Here is a 15,675-nt window from a genome sequence, read left to right as displayed (position 1 = left end):
AAGACAGAGAAAGAGAGGGGGGATAGTGGAGAGAGAGCGACAGAGTAAGGGCGAGAGAGAGAATGTTCCCCAGTGGATTTTTCTTACCACTGTGTGATAAATGGCACTGAGACTCCATGTTCAAACATTACTTTTTTTCTGGCTGCTACCCTCTCCTCCGCTTAGCTCTCTCTCTCTCTCAGTCTCTCTCTCCTGATTCCTCCACTCTCTCTCTTTCTCTCCAAGTCTCTCACTTTCTGTCACTCCCTTCCTCCACTCAGGTTTCTCTCTCTATCTCCCCCTCTCCCTCCCGCCCTCCGATCTGCTTTGGCCCAGGCCCGATCCGGTTTCATCAAATGGACTCGCACCCCCTCATCTCCCCCATCTCCCCCATCCGCCTCCCCTCTCGTCTCACCCTTCTCCCCTCCTGTCCAGTAGAAATACCTCTATGGGGCAGCTCTGTCAGGCCTAAGTGTTTGTGTGTATATGTGTGCCATGACCCACCTTTATTACAAATAAAAAAACATTACATTTCATGTACAGTACAGTAAAACAAAGCATTGCAGGTTTTTCCTTCACAAGATCTAAAATACATAGTTTGATCAAAACAATAGAGATTATTAGAAACATTATTGGTGCTCAGACAACTCCTATTATGCTTCACAACTCCTATGATGCTTTAACTCCTATGGTGCTCTGCTGCTTATGCATTACGCTGCAGGAGCAGCAGGACTGGCACAGGGCTGAGCATTGGGTTGAGGGCTGAGGACTGGGCATAGGGCTGAGTGTTGGGTTGAGGGCTGAGGGCTGGGCACAGGGCTGAGCGTTGGGTTGAGTTGAGGGATGGGCACAGGGCTGGGCGTTGGGTCGAGGGCTGAGGGCTGGGCACAGGGCTGGGCGTTGGGGAGAGGCTGGCAGTGCTCTGTCACAGCCCGTACGGCCCCTACCTGCACACCATAGGACGTTCCAGACACTGTGGTGGTATAGACCTCACCATTGGTATATAACTTGGACATTTGTGTTGTGAAGGGAATGTTGAATACACTGCTTCCCTGACATGGTCACCATGCTGGAATGGTTGGGGGCGGACGTGAGCGATCACCGTAAGAGAGTAGTCAATGGTTTCAGTCACCTTCCTTGTAGCTTTTCTCGGCTGTGACACTTACATCAAAATAAACTGAAGCAATCATTGGTATACCTACTTTTATTTTAGTAGATATGGTGAGAGATTGGGACACATCACCATCCCAGTGGCTGTCTCTTTGTGTACTTTTCTCAAGCTTGACTATCTGCTGTATGGAGTCACAGTTATAGTCAGTGACCTCAAGACATTTTAGAACTACTGGTGGTGGTGGGAGTAAGACCTTCTAAATCAGATCATCATGGTACACAAAATCTGTTATTTTCTGATGGTACTTATCCTTTCTCATTGTCAGGATATACACATTACAGTTACTAGGGTACAAGTACTTACTGCCCTCCCAGGGGTAATATAACTGATCTTCCCAAATAATTCCTATACCATACTGTTTTTTTTGCAGAGTAAACCTGGTGTTTGGCAAGTGATCTAATTCAGTTTTATTTTGGAATCTCTTGAGAATGTTTTCCATTCCAAGAATCAGTGGTGTGTTTTCATGGATACCAAGGGGAAGCCATGGTAACCCCAAAAATGGACCAAGATAAAATATATAAATAATCAAATAATTTATCCTTCGTCTCTCTGTTTTTCATAATTGTCTTTTAATTCGCAAGAGGCTGAATGTATCTCACCGGAGAAAGCATCCGAGCGAGCAAAATAGCGCCCCTCTGTCTCTGTATGTGTAGCCCATCTATCTGATGCTGTCTGGTCAAAAATAGTATGACACTGTTGCTGCCCATAGCGTTGAATGCAAAGGAAGCCAGCGAGCATTTGGCCTCCCTTGATTAAAGAAATATAAAATAATAGCCAATCAGTGTTGAGCTAAACTGAGTGAGCTCAACTGTGAATGGTCCTGGCGCACCAAAATAAAGTGTGAAGGGAAGACATTTAGGATTTGGCTTCACTCCAATCACATCACATCAAGAGCAATACATCATGCTTGAATTGTTGCATCTCGTTGTGTTGTTGTCCTCTGGTGGCTAGCTAGCTAGCTAAAATTGGTCCTTTCCTAAATTAGTCATGGATGGAGATAGGGATTTGGACATTACTTAATTCTCCATACTGGCCAATGATTATAACGGTGATTCTGATCCAACCATAAATTCATACACTGTTCCCCTGGCCTGAGAGGATGGAAGTTCAATATGTAGCTTGATGTAGAAGGCTAATTGTTAATTAGCTAACGTTGCCCATGAAAGGAAGTTAGGCTGGCGAGCAAGCATTTAAGCCAGGTAGCCTAGGACAACAAAAACTAAAAGTGTGTATTGTATGACAGAGTCATAAACCGTTTCGTCAACATGAAAGAGAGGAGGATGTCATTGGTGTTTCTCTACAAGTAGGGTGAGTCAATATGTTTTTTCTACTTGCACGAATGCACTCACACACAGAAATAAATCAGAACTATGGACAGCCACATCATATTCAGCTTACGCTGATTGGACTAAATTGTTTTTGGTATCTTTTAGTTGTCACTGTATTAGACTAAGTATAGGTGATTTGTTTATCAAATCAAATCAAATTTAAATTGTATTTGTCACATACACGTGTTTAGCAGATGTTATTGCAGGTGTAGCAAAATGCTTGTGCTTCTAGCTCCGACAGTGCAGTAATATCTAACAAGTAATATCTAACAATTTCACAAAATATACCAAATACACACAAATCTAAGTAAGGAATGGAATTAAGAATATATACATATATGGACGAGCAATGACAGAGCGGCATGAACTAAGATACAGTAGAATATTATAGAAGACAGTACAGTGGGGAGAACAAGCATTTGATACACTGCCGATTTTGCAGGTTTTCCTACTTACAAAGCATGTAGAGGTCTGTAATTTTTATCATAGGTACACTTCAACTGTGAGAGACGGAATCTAAAATTACATTGTATGATTTTTAAGTAATTAATTTGCATTTTATTGCATGATATAAGTATTTGATCACCTACCAACCAGTAAGAATTCCGGCTCTCACAGACCTGTTAGTTTTTCTTTAAGAAGTCCTCCTGTTCTCCACTCATTACCTGTATTAACTGCACCTGTTTGAACTCGTTACCTGTATAAAAGACACCTGTCCACACACTCAATCAAACAGACTCCAACCTCTCCACAATGGCCAAGACCAGAGAGCTGTGTAAGGACCAGGGATACAATTGTAGACCTGCACAAGGCTGGGATGGGCTACAGGACAATAGGCAAGCAGCTTGGTGAGAAGGCAACAACTGTTGGCGCAATTATTAGAAAATGGAAGAAGTTCAAGATGACGGCAATCACTCTCGGTCTGGGGCTCCATGCAAGATCTCACCTCGTAATTGCAAACAAAGGTTTCTGTACCAAATAATAAGTTCTGCTTTTCTGATGTATCAAATACTTATTCATGCAATAAAATGCAAATTAATTACTTAAAAATCATACAATGTGATTTTCTGGATTTTTGTTTTAGATTCCGTCTCTCACAGTTGAAGTGTACCTATGATAGAAATTACTGTCACGCCCTGACTCTGGGGACTCGTATTTGTTGAGTCAGGGTGTGTATTTTCTGTGTGGTATGTTCTATGTTGTATTTTCTAGGTTTAGATCTAGATCGTCTAGATCTATGTTGGCCGGTGTGGTTCCCAATCAGAGGCAGCTGTCGCTCGTTGTCTCTGATTGGGGACCCTACTTAGGCAGCCTATTGGCACTAGTGGGTTGTGGGATCTTGTTCCGTGTTAGGTATGTTGTTTGTGTACCTTGGACTTCACGTTTCTTGTTTTGTCGTTGTGTTTATAAGTCTAATAAACATGTATGCATATCACGCTGCGCCTTGGTCTGACCCGTTCATGAACGAACGTGACAATTACAGACCTCTACATGCTTTGTAAGTAGGAAAACCTGCAAAATCGACAGTGTATCAAATACTTGTTCTCCCCACTGTATATATATATACAGTACCAGTCAAAAGTTTGGACACACCTACTCATTCCAGGGGTTTTCTTTATTTTTACTATTTTCTATGTTGTAGAATAATAGTGAAGACATCAAAACTATGAAATAACACATATGGAATCATGTAGTAACCATAAAAGCGTTAAACAAATCTAAATAGATTTTATATTTGAGATTCTTCAAATAGCCTTGATGACAGCTTTGCACACTCTTGGCATTCTCTCAACCAGCTTCATGAGGTAGTCACCTGGAATGCATTTCAAATAACAGGTGTGCCTTCTTAAAAGTTAATTTGTGGAATTTATTTCCTCCTTGATGCGTTTGAGCCAATCAGTTGTGTTGTGACAAGGTCCATATTACGGCAAGAACAGCTCAAATAAGCAAAGAGAAACGACAGTCCATCATTACTTTAAGACTTGAAGGTCAATCAATACGGAACATTTCAAGAACTTTTAAAGTTTCTTCAAGTGCAGTTGCAAAAACCATCAAGTGCTATGATGAACCTGGTTCTCATGAGGACCGCGACAGGAATGGAAGACCCAGAGTTAACTCTGCTGCAGAGGATCAGTTCATTAGAGTTACCAGCCTCAGAAATTGCAGCCCAAATAAATGCTTTACAGAGTTCAAGTAACAGACACATCTCAACATCAACTGTTCAGAGGGGACTGTGTGAATCAGGCCTTCATGGTCGAATTGCTGCAAAGAAACCACTACTAAAGGACACCAATAAGAAGAAGAGACCTGCTTTGGCCAAGAAACACGAGCAACGGACATTAGACTGGTGGAAATTTGTCCTTTGGTCTGGAGTCCAAATTTGAGATTTTTGGTTCCAACCGCTGTGTCTTTGTGAGATGCGGTGTGGGTGAACGGATGATCTCCACATGTGTATTTCCCACCGTAAAGCATGGAGGAGGAGGTGTTATGGTGTGGGGGTGCATTGCTGGTGACACTGTCTGTGATTTTTTTTTTATTCAAGGCACACTTAACCAGCATGGCTACCACAGCATTCTACAGTGATACGCCATTCCATCTGGTTTGGGCTTAGTGGGACTATCATATGTTTTTCAACAGGACAATGACCCAACACACCTCCAGGCTGTGTAAGTGCTATTTTACCAAGAAGGAGAGTGATGGAGTGCTGCACCAGATGACCTGGCCTCCACAATCCCCCGACCTCAACCCAATTGAGATGGTTTGGGATGAGTGAAGGAAAAGCAGCCAACAAGTGCTCAGCATATGCGGGAACTCCTTCAAGACTGTTGGAAAAGCATTCCAGGTGAAGCTGGTTGAGAGAATGCCAAGAGTGTGCAAAGCTGTCATCAAGGCAACGGGTGGCCATGTGAATATTCTCAAATATAAAATATATTTGGATTTGTTTAACACTTTATTGGTTACTACATGATTCCATATGTGTTATTTCATAGTTTTGATGTCTTCACTATTATTCTACAATGTAAAAATAGTAAAAAGAAAGAAAAACCCTTGAATGAGTAGGTGTGTCCAATCTTTTGACTGGTATATACACAGTTGAAGTCGGAAGTTTACATACACCTTAGCCAAATACATTTAAACTCAGTTTTTCACAATTCCTGACATTTAATCCTAGTAAATATTCCCTGTCTTAGGTCAGTTAGGATCACCACTTTATTTTAAGAATGTGAAATGTCAGAATAATAATAGAGAGAATGGTTTATTTCAGCTTTTATTTCTTTCATCATATTCCTAGTGGGTCAGAAGTTTACGTACACTCAATTAGTATTTGGTAACATTGCCTTTAAATTGTTTAACTTGGGTCAAACGTTTCGGGTAGCCTTCCACAAGCTTCCCACAATAAGTTGGGTGAATTTTGGCACATTACTCCTGACAGAGCTGGTGTAACTGAATCAGGTTTGTAGGCCTCCTTGCTCGCACACGCTTTTTCAGTTCTGCCCACAAATGTTCTATAGAATTGAGGTCAGGGCTTTGTGATGGCCACTCCAATACCTTGACTTTGTTGTCCTTAAGCCATTTTCCCACAACTTTGGAAGTATGCTTGGGCTCATTGTCCATTTGGAAGACCCATTTGCGACCAAGCTTTAACTTCCTGACTGATGTCTTGAGATGTTGCTTCAATATATCCACATAATTTTCCTTCCTCATGATGCCATCTATTTTGTGAAGTGCACCAGTCCGTCCTGCAGCAAAGCACCCCCACAGCATGATGCTGCCACCCCCGTGCTTCACGGTTGAGATGGTGTTCTTCGGCTTGCAAGCAACCCCCTTTATCCTCCAAACATAACGATGGTCATTATGGCCAAACAGTTCTATTTTTGTTTAATCAGACCAGAGGACATTTCTCCAAAAAGTACGATCTTTGTCCCCATGTGCAGTTGCAAACCGTAGTCTGGCTTTTTTATGGCGGTTTTGGAGGAGTGGCTTCTTCCTTGCTGAGCGACCTTTCAGGTTATGTCGATATATGACTCGTTTTACTGTGGATATAGATACTTTTGTACCTGTTTCCTCAAGCATTCTTCACAAGGTCATTTGCTGTTGTTCTGGGATTGATTTGCACTTTTCTCACCAAAGTACGTTAATCTCTAGGATACAGAACGCGTCTCCTTCCTGAGCGGTATGACGGCTGTGTGGTCCCATGGTGTTTATACTTGCGTACTATTGTTTGTACAGATTAACGTGTTACCTACAAGGCGTTTGGAAATTGCTCCCAAGGATGAACCAGACTTGTAGAGGTCTACAATTATTTTTCTGAGGTCTTGGCTGATTTCTTTTGATTTTCCCATGATGTCAAGCAAAGAGGCACTGAGTTTGAAGGTAGGCCTTGAAATACATCCACAGGTACACCTCCAATTGATTCATATTATGTCAATTAGCCTATCAGAAGCTTCTAAAGCCATGACATCATTTTCTGGAATTTTCCAAGCTGTTTAATGGCACAGTCAACTTAGTGTATGTAAACTTCTGACCCACTGGAATTGTGATATGGTGAATTATAAGTTAAATAATCTGTCTGTAAACAATTGTTGGAAAAATTACTTTTGTGATGCACAAAGTAGATGTCCTAACCAACTTGCCAAAACTATAGTTTGTTAAAAATAAATTTGTGGAGATGTTGAAGAACGACTTTTAATGACTCCAACCTAAGTGTATGTAAACTTCCGACTTCAACTGTATATATACACTACCGTTCAAAAGTTTGGGGTCAATTAGAAATGTCCTTGTTTTCCATGAAAACATACATGAAATGAGTTTGAATAGGAAATATAGCAAAATGCATAAGAAATGTAGTCATTGACAAGGTTAGAAATAATGATTTTTAATTGAAATAATAATTGTGTCCTTCAAACTTTGCTTTCGTCAAAGAATCCTCCATTTGCAGCAATTACAGCATTGCAGACATTCTTTGGCATTCTAGTTGTCCATTTTTTGAGGTCATCTGAAGAGATTTCACCCCATGCTTCCTGAAGCACCTCCCACAAGTTGGATTGGCTTGATGGGCACTTCTTACGTACCATATGGTCGAACTGCTCCCACAACAGCTCAATAGGGTTGAGAGCCGGTGACTGTGCTGGCCACTCCATTATAGACAGAATACCAGCTGACTGCTTCTTCCCTAAATAGTTATTGCATAGTTTGGAGCTGTGCTTTGGGTCATTGTCCTGTTGTTGGAGGAAATTGGCTCCAATCAAGCGCTGTCCACAGGGTATGGCATGGCGTTGCAAAATGGAGTGATAGCCTTCCTTCTTCAAGATCCCTTTTACCCTGTACAAATCTCCCACTTTACCACCACCAAAGCACCCCCAGACCGTCACATTGTCTCCACCATGCTTGACAGATGGCATCAAGCACTCCTCCAGCATCTTTTAATTTGGTCTGTGTCTCACAAATGTTCTTCTTTGTGATCCGAACACCTCAATCTTCGATTCGTCTGTCCATAACACTTTTTTCCAATCTTCTTCTGTCCATTGTCTGCGTTCTTTTGCCCATCTTAATCTTTTATTTTTATTGGCCAGTCTGAGATATGGCTTTTTCTTTGCAACTCTGCCTAGAAGCTCAGCATCCCGGAGTCGCCTCTTCACTGTTGATGTTGAGACTGGTGTTTTGCGGGTACTATTTAATGAAGCTGCCAGTTGAGGACCTGTGAGGCGTCTGTTTCTCAAACTAGACACTCTAATGTATTTGTCCTCTTGCTCAGTTGTGCACCAGGGCCTCCCACTCCTCTTTCTATTCTGGTTAGAGACAGTTTGCGCTGTTCTGTGAAGGGAGTAGTACACAGCGTTGTATGAGATCTTCAGTTTCTTGGCAATTTCTCACATGGAATAGCCTTCATTTCTCAGAACAAGAATAGACTGATGAGTTTCAGAAGAAAGTTATTTGTTTCTGGCCATTTTGATTCTGTAATCAAACCTACAATTGCTGATGCTCCAGATACTCAACTAGTCTCAAGGCCAGTTTTATTGCTTCTTTAATCAGCACAACAGTTTTCAGCTGTGCTAAAATAATTGCAAAAGGGTTTTCTAATGATCAATTAGCCTTTTTAAATGATAAACTTGGATTAGCAAACTTGGATTAGGTTTTTATAATTTGATTTACACAACATGCCTAAACAAACAACAAATAATACAAAAAAACAGAAAACTTGAGTGTGCATAACTATTCACCCCCCCCCCCCCCCCCCCGCCAAAGTCAATACTTTGTAGAGCCGCCTTTTGCAGCAATTACAGCTGTAAGTCTCTTGGGGTATGTCTCTATAAGCTTGGCACATCTAGCCAGTGAGATTTTTGCCCATTCTTCAAGGCAAAACTGCTCCAGCTCCTTCGTGTACAGCAATCTTTAAGTCATACCACAGATTCTCAATTGGATTGAGGTCTGGGCTTTAACTAGGCCATTCCAATACATTTAAATGTTTTCCCTTAAACCACTCAAGTGTTGCTTTAGCAGTATGCTTAGGGTCATCGTCCTACTGGAAGGTGAACCTCCATCCCAGTCTCAAATCTCTGGAAGACTGAAACAGGTTTCCCTCAAGAATTTCCCTGTATTTAGCGCCATCCATCATTTCTTCAATTCTGACCAGTTTCCCAGTCCCTGCCGATCAAAAACATCCCCACAGCATGCTGCCACCACCATGCTTCACTGTGGGGATGCTGTTCTCGTGGTGATGAGAGGTGTTTGGTTTGCGCCAGACATAGCGTTTCTTTCATGGCCAAAAAGCTCAATTTTAGTCTCATCTGACCAGAGTACCTTCTTCCATATGTTTGGGGATTCTCCCACATGCCTTTTGGCGAACACCAAACGTGTTTGCTTATTTTTTTCTTTAAGCAATGGCTTTTTTCTGGCCACTCTTCCGTAAAGCCTAGCTCTGTGGAGCTTTGCAGCTCCTTCAGGGTTATCTTTGGTCTCTTTATTGCCTCCCTGATTAATGCCTTCCTTGCCTGATCCGTGAGTTTTGGTGGGCGGCCCTCTCTTGGCAGGTTTGTTGTGGTGCCATATTCTTTCAATTTTTTAATAATGGATTTAATGGTGCTCCGTGGGATGTTCAAAGTTTCTGATATTTTTTTATAACCCAACCCTGATCTGTACTTCTCCACAACTTTGTCCCTGTCCTGTTTGGAGAGCTCCATGGTCTTCATGGTGCCGCTTGTGTGACGAGTACTGAGGATACGAAGAGGCAGGACGCAGACGCAGGAATCAACTATGTAAAGGTTTACTTAACACTGAGCAAGAGAACAACAGAGAGCGAGTACACAACAAGACACTAACAATCACACACAACACAACACTGAACAGTCCAGGGCTATATAGGGGTGGTGATGTGATGATGAGGTGCAGGTGTGCTGGAAGTGATTAGGGTGCGTTGGGTTTCCATTCCGGTGTTGCCGAGGTGGTGTGCTCAGACCGGTGGCTCAGTAGACCGGCGAATCAGAGCGCCGGAGGGGAGCAACGGGAGGAGACGTGACAGCTTGCTTGGTGGTGCCCCTTGCTTAGTGGTGTTGCAGACTCTGGGGCCTTTCAGAACAGGTGTATATATACTCAGATCATGTGACAGATCATGTGACACTTAGATTGCACACAGGTGGACTTTATTTAACTAATTATGTGACTTCTGAAGGTAATTGGTTGCACCAGATCTTATATAGGGGCTTCATAGCGAAGGGGGTGAATACATATGCACGCACCACTTATCCATATTTATTTGTTATCGTTTTTTGAAACAAGTTATTTTTTTCATTTCACTTCACCAATTTTGACTCTTTTGTGTATGTCCATTACATGAAATCCAAATAAAAATCAATTTAAATTACAGGTTGTAATGCAACAAAATAGGAAAAATGCCAAGAGGGATAAATACTTTTGGAAGGCACTGTAAATACTATGCATGCCAGTCTCTCTTGGCTAAGAGTTGAGGAGAGACTGACTTCATCACTTCTTCTTTTTATAAGAAACATTAATGTGTTGAAAATCCCAAATTGTTTGCATTATCAACTTACGCACAGCTCTGACACACACACTTACCCCACCAGATATGCCACCAGGGGTCTTTTCACAGTCCCCAAATCCAGAACAAATTCAAGAAAGCGTACAGTATTATATACAGTGAGGGAAAAAAGTATTTGATCCCCTGCTGATTTTGTACGTTTGCCCACTGACAAAGAAATTATCAGTCTATAATTTTAATGGTAGGTTTATTTGAACAGTGAGAGACAGAATAACAACAAGAAAAACCAGAAAAACGTATGTCAAAAAATGTTATAAATTGGTTTGCATTTTAATGAGGGAAATAAGTATTTGACCCCTCTGCAAAACATGACTTAGTACTTGGTGGCAAAACCCTTGTTGGCAATCACAGAGGTCAAACATTTCTTGTAGTTGGCCACCAGGTTTGCACACATTTCAGGAGGGATTTTTTCCCACTCCTCTTTGCAGATCTTCTCCAAGTCATTAAGGTTTCAAGGCTGACGTTTGGCAACTCAACCTTCAGCTCCCTCCACCGATTTTCTATGGGATTAAGGTCTGGAGACTGTCTAGGCCCCTCCAGGACCTTAATGTGGTTCTTCTTGAGCCACTCCTTTGTTGCCTTGGCCATGTGCTTTGGGTCATTGTCATGCTGGAATACCCATTCACGACCCATTTTCAATGCCCTGGCTGAGGGAAGGAGGTTCTCACCCAAGATTTGACGGTACATGGCCCCTTTGATGTGGTAAAGTTGTCCTGTCCCCTTAGCAGAAAAACACCCCCAAAGCATAATGTTTCCACCTCCATGTTTGACGGTGGGGATGGTGTTATTGGGGTCATAGGCAGCATTCCTCCTCCTCCAAACACGGCGAATTGAGTTGATGCCAAAGAGCTCGATTTTGGTCTCATCTGACCACAACACTTTCACCCAGTTCTCCTCTGAATCATTCAGATGTTCATTGGCAAACTTCAGACGGGCATGTATATGTGCTTTCTTGAGCAGGGGGACCTTGTGGGCGCTGCAGGATTTCAGTCCTTCACGGCGTAGTGTGTTACCAATTGTTTTCTTGGTGACTATGGTCCCAGCTGCCTTGAGATCATTGACAAGATCCTCCCGTGTAGTTCTGGGCTGATTCCTCACCGTTCTCATGATCATTGCAACTCCACGATGTGAGATCTTGCATGGAGCCCCAGGCCGAGGGAGATTGACAGTTATTTTGTGTTTCTTCCATTTGCGAATAATCACACCAACTGTTGTCACCTTCTCACCAAGCTGCTTGGCGATGGTTTTGTAGCCCATTCCAGCCTTGTGTAGGTCTACAATCTTGTCCTTGACATCCTTGGAGAGCTCTTTGGTCTTGGCCATGGTGGAGAGTTTGGAATCTGATTGATTGATTGCTTCTGTGGACAGGTGTCTTTCATACAGGTAACAAGATGAGATTAGGAGCACTCCCTTTAAGAGTGTGCTCCTAATCTCAGCTCGTTACCTGTATAAAAGACACCTGGGAGACAGAAATCTTTCTGATTGAGAGGGGGTCAAATACTTATTTCCCTCATTAAAATGCAAAACAATTTATAACATTTTTGACATGCGTTTTTCTGGATTTTTTTGTTGTTATTCTGTCTCTCACTGTTCAAGTAAACCTACCATTAAAATTATAGACTGATCATTTCTTTGTCAGTGGGCAAACGTACAAAATCAGCAGGGGATCAAATACTTTTTTACCTCACTGTAGAGCCATTATTGCATGGAACTCCGTTCCATCTCATATTGCTCAAATAAACAGCAAACCTAGTTTCAAAAAACAAATAAAGCAACACCTCGCGGCACAACGCCTCTCCCCTATTTGACCTAGATAGTTTGTGTATATGTATTGATATGTAGGCTACATGTGCCTTTAAAAAATGTATGTAATTCTGTCCTTGAGATGTTCTTGTCTATTAATGTTCTGTACTATGTCATGTTTCATGTTTTGTGTGGACCCCAGGAAGAGTAGCTGCTGCTTTTGCAACAGCTAATGGGGATCCTAATAAAATACCAAATACCAAATGGTAGACGTCCTTCCTAATAACAATGCCCCCCATCCTGCTGATTTGAGCTGCTGAATCGTATTTGCACTTGACTGTATTTATTGATGAGAAAGTGAACTTGCCATTAGCGGGGATGCTGCTTTGCGATCTATTGCCTAGGACAGTGCTCTCCAACCCTGTTCGTGGAGAGCTACCATCCTGTAGGTTTTCACTCCAACCCTAATCTAGCTCATCTGATTCAATAACTAGCTGGTTGATCAACTGAATCAGGTTACTTACAACTGTGGTTGGACCGAAAACCTACAGGAAGGTAGCTCTCCAGGACCAGGGCTGGAGAGCCCTGACCTAGGACATAAACAGCCAGCCAGGGTTTCATTAAATAAGCTATAGGCACAATACTTTTTATTGCACATAGGCCTAATTAAACTGATGCAATGTTCAACTTCAATTCACTGGCACTATGAAGAATAGCTTTGCCATACAGTGAGGGAAAAAAGTATTTGATCCCCTGCTGATTTTGTACTTTTGCCCACTGACAAAGACATGATCAGTCTATAATTTTAATGGTAGGATTATTTGAACAGTGAGAGACAGAATAGGGGTGACCCCGTGGAACATGCTTTTTTTTTGCCGCAGGGAGTAGGGTTTTTTTGCACCGAACAAGAGCACACAGCACAGAGCAGGAGATATGAAGTGCAGATAACAAACCCTTAAGAGACACCATGGAAAAATATTTAACAGGGATGAAAAGAAAGGCGGAGAGAGACGGAGATAATGAGACAAACGTAAGTCTCCCGAAAGCTAAGACGAGGAAATATGACGAAGCGTATGTAGCGCTTGGCTTCACAGTGACTACGGTGGGAGACGAGGAAAGACCGGTATGTTTACTGTGTCTAAAAATGTTGGCAGCGGACAGCATGAAGCCAAATATATTAAGGCGTCACTTAAAGACATTACACCCCAATCACGCTTAAGCCGCTTGAGTTTTTTCAGCGAAAACGTGCAGAATATTGCCAACAATCGTCCCGCTTTGTGAATGCTACTTCAGTGAACCAGCGAGCACTGTTAGCATCATATAAGGTGGCGTACCAAATTGCTCAGTGCAGCAAAAAAAAACTCCATAGCAGAGGAGCTGATACTGCCTGCAGCATTAGACATGGTCTCTGTCATGCTGGATGACGCAAGTGCTGCAAAAATAAAAAACTATCCCTCTGTCCAATGATACTGTCGCCAGACGTATAAATGACATTGCTAACGATCTTAAAGAACAGCTGGTAGATAAACTCAAAGACAAACGTTTTGCCTTACAGTTCGATGAAGCAACTGACAGCAACAAAGACTGTTTGTTTATCGCTTATGTACGTTTTGACATGACAAACTCCCTGTGTGAGGATCTACTTTTTTGTAAATATGTCAGAGACAGAGCCACAGCTGAAGAGCTATTCAAAATGCTGAACTGCTTCCTGACTGAGAATGGGCTAAAGTGGGAGAACTGCATTGGTGTTTGCAGTGATGGTGCACAGACCATGGCAGGGATGAGAAAAGGACTTCGGGCACTCATCAAGAAGGCCTCACCTAATGCTGAGTGGACACACTGTGTTATACACAGAGAAGCACTGGCATCAAGGCACCTTTCCTCTGAATTAAGTGAGGTTATGACTGACATTGTAGGTGTAGTCAATTTTATAAAGACCAGACCACTAAAAACAAGAGTCTTCTCTGCTATCTGTGAGGAGATGGGAGCTGAACATCAAGCTGTGCTGTTTCACAGTGAAGCAAGGTGGCTGTCACGAGGAAAAGTATTGTCCTGAGTTTTTGAGCTCAGAGAGCAGATAAGAATGTTTTCGGAGCAGGAGCACAAGTATGACCTCGCAGAAAAATTTAGTGATGAGAACTTCCTGGCAAAGCTGGCCTACCTGAGTGATATATTTGGAAAGCTAAATGAACTAAATCTACAGCTTCAAGGGAAAGATAAACACCTCCCTCAGGTCACAGACAAGATCAGCTCTTTCACTCGAAAGCTTGCAATGTGGGGCAGGCAACTTGATGAAGGAAATACTGATTCATTCGAGACCCTGCATGAATTTGTTGACACTACTGACTATGATGCCACCTCAGTGATTCCATATATTAAGGAGCATATTTCATCACTGATGGGATTCTTTAAAAAGTACTTCCCTGAAAACAGTTCCCAATATGACTGGGTGAGAGATCCATTCAATGCACCAGCTCCAACTGGTTTCAGCTCTGCAGAGGAGGACCAGTTCATTGATATGACGTCTGACTCCACATTGAGAATGAGGTTCACATCACAGACACTGAGTGAATTCTGGCTGAGTGTAGAGAGGCAGTATCCACTCTTAGGGCAGAGGGCCATGGGCATTCTTCTTCCTTTTGCAACATCTTATCTTTGTGAGACTGGCTTCTCTGCTGTTGCTGCACTGAAGACCAAGTACAGGTCCCAGCTAAACATTCAGCAGGAGCTGAGAGTTGCAGTATCATGCTTCAAACCCTGCTTCGAAAAGCTGTGCACTGCAAAACGTGCTCATTGTAGCCATTAATCCTGACTTCCTCATTTTGATTTTTAAAAAATCAGCACAAATTGTTTTATTCATTTTTGTTTTATAGGTCAAAGTGTTTCATATATTGTGCTCCTGAGTTAATGTTGCTGATCAATTTGAATTTATTATTATTTATTGATTATATTTTATTTTATTTTTTCAGTATCAGATGGTCAAAAAATATTTACAGTTTAAATAAGGATTTTAAATTGTTTTTTAATTTCAGGCAAATTGATGCACTTTAAGTATTTTCTGTTACAGACTAAAAAACAATGTTAATAAAGTTATTCTTTGTTGTAAGTTGATCTATATTTCTTTCTTTTTTCTTTTTTTGTTTTCTTTAATGTTAATAAGGATACAATGTTATGCAGAGGTGTACTTATAACAATTTTATAGACAAATTATACTATTTACAGTCGCGGCGGAGAGTTGGGGGGCGCGAAATGTTTACTTCTTCCTAGGGGGGGCGTAACAGAAAATAATTGAGAAGCACTGTTGTGGAGTAACTGATTACAAAAAAACGGTAACTGTAATCAGTTACATTACCAGAAAACATGTTGTAATCAGATTACATATACAGTACTTTAAAAAA

Source organism: Coregonus lavaretus, assembly GCF_964263955.1.
Source record: "Coregonus lavaretus genome assembly, chromosome: 3".
Classification (NCBI taxonomy): domain Eukaryota; kingdom Metazoa; phylum Chordata; class Actinopteri; order Salmoniformes; family Salmonidae; genus Coregonus; species Coregonus lavaretus.
Note: the sequence above shows the minus strand (reverse complement) of the source record.